Source organism: Arachis ipaensis, chromosome B07 (genome assembly GCF_000816755.2).
Source record: "Arachis ipaensis cultivar K30076 chromosome B07, Araip1.1, whole genome shotgun sequence".
Taxonomy (NCBI): domain Eukaryota; kingdom Viridiplantae; phylum Streptophyta; class Magnoliopsida; order Fabales; family Fabaceae; genus Arachis; species Arachis ipaensis.
The window spans coordinates 106,741,001-106,749,501 of record NC_029791.2 but is presented as its reverse complement, the minus strand read 5'-3'; the positions used below and the strand labels follow the sequence as shown (position 1 = coordinate 106,749,501).

The following is an 8,501-nucleotide window of genomic DNA, read 5'->3' as shown; positions in this document are numbered from 1 at the left end:
TGAAGGGTTTAACATTTTAACTTTACAAAGGCTTTGCTGACAAAGGAAAAAAGGAAAAAAAAAGAAGATGAAGCTTCTCACTCTAACTTGCTCTTCTCTCTCCTTAGATACCACCGTTTATTGTTCATCCCTTTTTATTACAAATCCTCCTCTATTATTCCCACCTTTTACATCATGTAAATGCAATTCAGCTGCAGATTAGTCACTGCAACCACAAATTTTTATTCTTTTTGGCATGTTTAGTTACCCCATAATTTCAAATTCTGATTTTTGTTTTTGGTTTTTGGTTGGGGTTTTGGGTGCAGGTTTAAGAGTAAGGTGTATCAAAAAGGAAAATCAAAAGGTAGAGGTGCTTCTAGAAGGGATGCCAAAGGAGTACTATGATGATGTATGTATTGTTAATGCACTTTTCTACTCTCTGTCGTTTTTTAATCTCATTGTGGCTGCTGCTCCCTTGGCATATTTTTTATTTTTTTATTTTTTATTTTTTATTTTTTAAAGCAATGGCATTATCATCATTAAAATGTTTCTTAATGTTAGAGACTCAAGTTTAATTAAGATTTAATGTTGTTATGCATTGGATGTTGTTGTTAATTGTATGTTTATTTATTGATTTTTTAGACTGTGGTAGGGATTATGACATTCGGTTATTGATAATGAATGGTTCAATTGTGTGTATTTTTAAAATTTTGAACATTTGTATATGTTGTATAAACAGTGTGATATTACATATATTTCTCCAAAAAAATGGCCATCCTTTCATCTGCTATTTTAATATAGCAGTTTTGGTGTCAACCGCTCTAACCATGGGGCTAATATGACGCAAATTCTAATAAGGTAAATGCTGTATTTTGCCCAAAAGTGTTTGAATCTTATAGATGTATTTGGTAAAGGATGTATTCTTGTTAGCAACTTAGCAGGGAGCTAGATTTTTTTTATTGCCCAAAAAGCTTCTAGAATGGGGGAAAGGTAACTAAATTGGTTTTATCTTCAAAGAAAAAATGCTATAGCTCCACTCAAACTTGAGTTCTTGTTTTGTTGGTCAATTATGTACTGCTCTTAACATCCTTGCTGAATATGTTTAGGGCATATATATCATCAAATGATTCTGATTTTTAACTGCATTTTCTGTTGGATAAACATTATATCAACATATATATAGTGCATGAATGGACATTTTTCTTCTTGGCCAATTAGTTTGAACTATGAAAATATTATGGCATCAGTTTGTCCCTTGGCCATTCATGTATGCTGAATTGTTTGAAGGTTTTATTTGTATAGATTTCACTAACCATCACAAAGATAGGAATGGCAAGCTCGACAACGTGAAGAGACAAAGGAATTGCATCAGTTACGCAAAGAAGATGAGGAAGAAGAAAGAAAGATGGATGAATATAGGGAAATTGGCATGCGACTGAAGGGATACCCTGAACAAGATGTCATAAAAGCACGGAAGTTGGTTTCAAGCTTTATACTAGCTGCAGAAGAAATTGAAGAGGTAATTTCTTGGTGAAACGATATCTTTTATCATCATGGAAATGCAGTTTTTGTTTTCGATGCATAAATTTAAATTTAAAGGAAAATTGTAAATAAGAAAAAGAAGAAATGGAAGGGAAAGTGGGTCCATTATGTCTGACATGTATCTCATTCTAATAGCCTTTTTAACATCTTTTTTGCATAAAAGTTTCATCCCTTGCAATTATGTACAATTTATGGTTATTAAAGTTGTCGCTTTCTTTATAACGTGTATTTTGTGCATATAAGAGAATCGTAAGGAAATTTTCATACCAGTCAGGCTTTTTCATGCATGCGTGTACAATTTTTGACATGTTTTAGTTGGTGTTAAGTCTTTTTAACTAGGATTCAATGATACTAGTGTGAATGATTGATCACTTTTGTCTTTATTATTGGTAGAAAATTGAGGAAGCTGCTGAGAAAGGAGAACTCAATGAACTTGTTTTAATGGTCATATGGAACCGGCTTGATCTTGCCCAGCGTGATGTAAGTTGTTCTTTGTTAAAAAACATTTGGAAGTTTCATTTTCTCGTGAACTTGATTCTATTCATATTTCTGATTTTGCTTACCCAAGAACTCAGACTCTTCGATTCCTTTGATGTGTTCTCATGTAAAACTTTCAACTTTCAATTCCTTCTCCTAATTTGAGATGGATTATCCAAAATGAATATTAGCATTAGTGCTATGTTTTCTTCTGTTTAATCCATGGATCCTGCTATCTAATTTCATGTTACTTGATCACCACTTTACAGGAGGAAAAGGATGCTATAAGAAGTCTGGATCTGTTATACAGAAGGGTTGAGGTAACTGCTCTTCTTTTTTGTTCTGCTTACTACATAACTTCTTTAGGAGTTCTAGAACTCTGTTAACTTTCTGTGCCCTCATCCTTCTTTTCTCACCACACACACAAAGAAGAGAAGGAGAGACTTGCTCACTCAGAAGGCTGTGGAGGCTCCTGATTTTCTACATAACTTGATGGATAGTTCTACTTTGGCTGCGATGGATTGTTCCTTGATTTTTAATGCAATATGAGGTCTTTATAGCCATTTTGACTGTGAATTGCTGCTTCTCCTGCATAGCAAATACATACACAAATAAATGTTATTGGGTACCACCCTCTTACCAGATGAAAGTGTCCCTCTTTTAAGTATGCAATATTTGAATGTGTTTACAGTCCAATGTCAGTTAATGTCAGTTAATAAGTACTTTTGATAACCCTCCTCTTATGGGCTAGTTCTTAGGTTTGAATTACAATTGCTGAATTTTATGACAGTATCATAGTTTATCTTGCCTTGTAACTCTCATACTCTAAATGTTCATACCTTGTAACTTTAGCTGCTCTTGCTAATTTGATGCGATGCGCACCTGTAAGAAATCACACAAGAAAAGGGAGAGAATAGGTATAGTGTATTATTTACTCACTGTGAAGTACTAAAGTTGGGTTTCAGCTCTACTGCTTGGGAAGAAAAACACATCAAAATTAGCAAAGGGAGAAATGAGGCACTGTAGCAGCCTCACTCTCCTAGCCAATTCCTACCAATCTCCTACCTTGTCTCCACACCCTACTGTGCCTAAATACATTTCCCCCATAACAGAAAAACACAATGCACCCATATATTCTACTACCAGACTAGCAGTCTCTCATTCCTCACTCCCTTTACAAGTTAGTTAGAACTTAGAACCTAAGGTCCCACTCAACCTTCCAATATTCTGATTTTGAGTAATCTCCAAACTGCCCTGAATTTCTTACACTTGTAAACTTGAAGTCCATTGGGAAATTTGTATCTAATCCTAACAACACCGCCATTAAAAAGAGAGCCCGTGTTTTCCCTAGTATACCTAAGGTTATCAATCAATCCAGTAATTCATGTCTTCCCTTGATCAACCGATGTGATTTTAATGCATAAACCATATGATTTTTGGCTCATATTGCATTTCTTTACATACCCCCGTCCCCAAAATTTTTGTTTCTGTTCTTTTTTATTTATTTATTTTCTGTTCTTGATTGTAGACTGAGATCTTGAGTCGAGAGGCTACCCCTGCAATGACACTACTCAACGAGCTTTTGATTATGTATGATGGCTTTGACTTCAGTGAATGGCTGAAGAAATGTAAAAAGATCATGATTGATATTTTTCCACGGGAGGATCCATTCAGTGTTCTCATTCCACCAGGATTTGAGTCTTTTGACATTGATAAGGTAAGCCACCCCCCCCCCCCTTTTTCCTTTTTTCTCTTCTCTCTCTCTTTCTCGATAATGAAGAAAGAAAAACTACAATTTTTCCTCTGAAAAAGTTCGAGTTGTAACAGATTTGTTTCTCAAATAGAAACCACATGCAATTTTGTCCTTGAATTTAATATTGTTAGAACAAGTTGATCTTTCTCCAGGACCAATGCTATTTTATTCAGGGATAAAATTGTATGCGTTCTATTTCCAGAATGAATTTGTTGCACCCCTATAAAACAGAATTTTTGTTTTTCTAAATTCTACGGTTCCACTGAATAAAGTATTAATACCAATATACCACACTAAATCTAAACTAAGTTCATGTTTTATATGACCAAATACTAGTCTACTTTGGAAAGCTCGTGCCTTTCTTAGTGGTTTCAAGGTTGAGTCTCAGGAATGTATAAAATTACGATAAGTCCACAGTAATTACTGAAATTAGGCATCAATAGTAAGTGCTTAAACTTTATTCAAGTTTATCTGTTTATACTTGAATACATAAATCTGGTTAAAGACAAGAATAGTGTAGATACTATCTATTGTCTAAAGGGCAGTTTGATGCAGAAGCATCCCATGTTAACGTAGGGAAGGGCTGCACCTAATATACGCAGCCTATCTATTGTGTAAACTACAAAAAATTTGTAGTTTGAGTCCCACCTCTATCTGAATAAATACAAAAGTTATTAATTTCAATAATCTTGCATGGTATCAAGCTTGAAGGGCCCTTGCGACCGACCCTTGAAGACGACGGTGCTCTATTGAGGGTAGACTTCGTAAGAGAGGTGGATGCATTGCTACAAGAGGTTCGAGCCGATCGAAGTGAAGTGGAAAATGCAGCAGGATTCGATCCACAATCTGTTGCAAATAGATTGAAGCAACAAGAGAAGCAACAAACAATACGCCAAGTAGAAGCCTATTAGATTTAGCAATTGGTTTGACGTGGTAGCCTTCTTTTTATTATATTTTTCTTATAGTATATAGTGTTGATATAAGAGTTTGTTATGCATTAAGTTTGCAATCAATTAGCTTCATTTTATAACATATTTTTTTCCCTTTCGAAAGGATATGAAACCATAGCATGCCAATTTACTGGTCGAAGTTTTAAACAAAAAGTAAGAGAATTGAATAGTTAGATCAATAAGCAGTTGAGTCTACGGCTTATCGTCTGCGTCTCATTGATTCATTTCAAATGAAGAGTGGCTGGTAATGGAAGGATAGAGTAGGAAGGATTTAGACCTCATCTCAGCCCTACCTGGGAATTTAAATTCTTTCTAAAATTCAACTTTATTCTACTTATGGGTTGAGAATCTCTCAATTCTAACTCTATTCGCATTCTAAAGTTCTACACCTGATCCTATCTGATTTGATCCACAATAAATCAATTTTTTCAACCAAACATAATATTTACTCATTTTATAGTTCCTAAACATACTAATAAAATAGAAAATATAAAATTAATTCTATATTAAAATTAAAAGCAACAAAATCATAATATAATTTATTTTTAAATTACAAAAAAAAGGATGTGAGTTTGATTTTTATCAATTTTATTACATATGTTATAAAGCTAACAATAAGTAGGATAGGGTAGGATTTTTACTCCATCTTAATTGTTGAGTATAAGCAAGATTACTGAAATGACTTAGTATTCAAGAAAATTAAGAATACTTCAAGACCAATCTGTTTTATCAATGGGCTCTCTTGGTTTGTTTTCTATTAATTAGTTAGTTAACTTCCTCTTTATATATAGAACACTTAGCTCTTAGCAATTGTTAATTGTAATCAATATATTCAGTTTGTAATATAACTATATAATTCTCTAGTTCATAAAATTTACATTATTATTATTGTAGAACAAACTAATCTCAATTCTCTTCTTCTTCACTCCCTTGATCTTTAGTACCTGACATGGTATCAAAGTAAGGCTCCGATCTAGAATCTAAATCATCAGAGATCACATCTGATTCAACTCGAATGATGGACAGTAACAATTCTTCTTTACTCAGTCATGGAAATAAAAAATTTCTGTCGATAGTAGGATAAGTTGGATGAAGTCAATTTTCTCACATGGCAAGAGCTTGCTTTCTTTACAATTGGAGCAAATGATCTTGAAGATCATCTCCAGAAAGAGCTAGTGTCATCAATGTATGATACAAAAGCAGATAGAGCTTCCAACACTGCCTCAAAAAATACAAGCAATGAAAATTGTATGATAATCTCCTTGCAACTTGGCTGGTGCAATCGATTGTTAATTCCTTCAAAACAAAGGTAATTGGCAGTAAATTTGCTTATCAAATTTGAGACAAGATTCAATAACACTTTGGCAAGTTTTCGAACATAAAGGTGAAACAGCTCAAAATTGAATTAAAAGGCATCAAGAAAGGAGGATCTACAACCTCAGAATATCTCAAGAAAATTAGAAAGGTGATGGATTCTTTAGCAGCAGTGGGCAATCCTTTGACTCTTGATGAGCATTTTGAGGCTATTACTAATGGTTTGAATGAAGAGTATGCTATATACATTTCTATGATGCAAAATCAGATAATCTTAGCCTCAGTGATGCTGAAACTAATCAACTATGCTTATCTCTCATGAAAGCATGCTAACCAGGTTTAAGAAACCTGATCTTGGCCTTGTACAATCTAATTTTACACAAGTCAGTTACCAATTCAACAATAGAGGAACTAGCAGAGGCTTTATTGCTGGAAGAGGTAGAGGTAGAACCTTCAGAGGAGGCAGAACAAACTGGAACTCCTCCAATAGTCCACAATGCCAGGTTTGTGAAAGGTTTGGCCATATTACAGTAAACTGCTTCCACAGGTTTGATCAGAACTTCACTTCTAGCAACAACTCTAATTCCACTGCATCATCTTCAATTACACCACCACCTTCAACCTTCCACAATCCAATCCTGCAAATTCATTAGAATCCTCTTGGTTTCCAGATATTGGTGCCTCACACCACATCACATTAGATCCGAATAGTTTAATTTCCTCTTCAGTCTTTCAAGGAACAGAACAGGTGGTATTAGGTAATGATACTTCTACACCAATTGCACATATTGGACACTCATATTTGATTTCTTTAGATAACAATCATAAATTTCTTTTAAGACAATTACTACATTCACTAGAAATTTCTCATAATCTTCCTCTGTTCAAGGAGTTTGTGGGAGTTGCCTGTCTTTTTGTTTGCTTGATACTGTTTGCTCCACTTTAATGTGTTGAACTTTTTTACTTTAAAAAAAAAAAAATTTACTGTTGATAACAACTGTTACTTCGAATTTCATCCAAATGTTTGCTATGTGAAATCCCATGCCACCAAATAGATCCTTCTTCATGGATCACCTAAGCAAGGAGTATATGAGTTTGAAAGAGTTGCAATAGCTAAATCAACTACAATTACATCTAATCCTTTTGTTTTTAGTGCAAATTGTAATAATTTTGATGTTTGGTACAAAAAATTGAGCCATTGTGCACCCAAAACAGTTTCTTTAGTCTTAAATACATGTAATCTTTCTAGTGACCAAATTAATGATACAACTTCTTCCTTGTGCAAATACTACTGTATGTCCAAGATGCATGCCCTACCCTTTCATCAACCTGATTCATACCAATTTCATAAACCTTTGGAAATGGTATATTTGGTCAAACATAGCCTTTGCTGTAAATAAAGTGTCCCAATTCATGCATAATCCTCTTGTCTCTCATTGGAAATGTGTTAAACGAATCCTAAGATACTTGGTTGGTACCATGGATCAAAGGATTCGAAGCACCGACTTAAAACTCTTTGCCTTTGCAGACTCAGATTGGGGATTAGATATAGACGATAGAAGATCCACCACGGCCTATTGCATCTATTTGGGGACTAATCTAGTCTCTTGGGCTAGTAGAAAGTAGCATTTCATGAGTAAATCAAGTACAGAAGCTGAATTCAGAAGCATCGCTGCTGTTGAAACTGATATTCGCTGGATACTGAACCTATTTTCTGAGCTTCATATTAGATGTTCCAGCATTCCAATCATTTACAGTGATAATATTAGTGCTGTTATGCTCACTGCCAATCTCATTCTACACAACAAAACCAAGCATTTTGACCTAGATCTACATTCTGTTCGGGAAAGGGTAAATCAACAACAATTGGTTGTTATTCACATACCACCAGTAGATCAAGTTGCCAATCTTTTAACCAAACCTCTCTCTTCCTCTAATTTTGATCGTTTCAAAATCAAACTCAAGGTCTTGTCCAAGAAGACCATGAGTTTGTAGGGGGTGTTGAGTATAAGAGTAAGATTACTGAAATAACTTAGTGTTCAAGAAAACCAAGAATACTTCAAGACCAATCTATTTTATCAATTGACTTTCTTGGTTTGTTTTCTATTAGTTAGTTAGTTAGCTTCCTCTCTATATATAGAGCACTTAGCTATTGTTAACTGTAATCAATATACTCAGTTTGTAATACAACTATACAATTCTCTAGTTCATAAAATTTGTATTATCATTACTGCAGAACAATTTTCTGCACTGCAACTAATCTCAATTCTCTTCACTCCCTTGATCTCTGGTACCTGATACTAACCCTACCTATAGATTTAAGTTATTTTTAATCCTCTGTCTTATCCTACGTGCAGGTTGAGAATCTCTTAACATTAACTCTACTCGCACTCTAAAATTCCCCACCCGATCCTATCGGACTCGATTCACAACAAATTAATTTTTCCAATCAAACATAATATTTAATTACTCTATGATTTTTAAAC

General features: G+C 34.3%; 1 pseudogene; it reads left to right on the top strand.

Annotated features, from left to right (window-relative positions):
* On the top strand, positions 10 to 4,854 carry LOC107607582 (annotated as a pseudogene).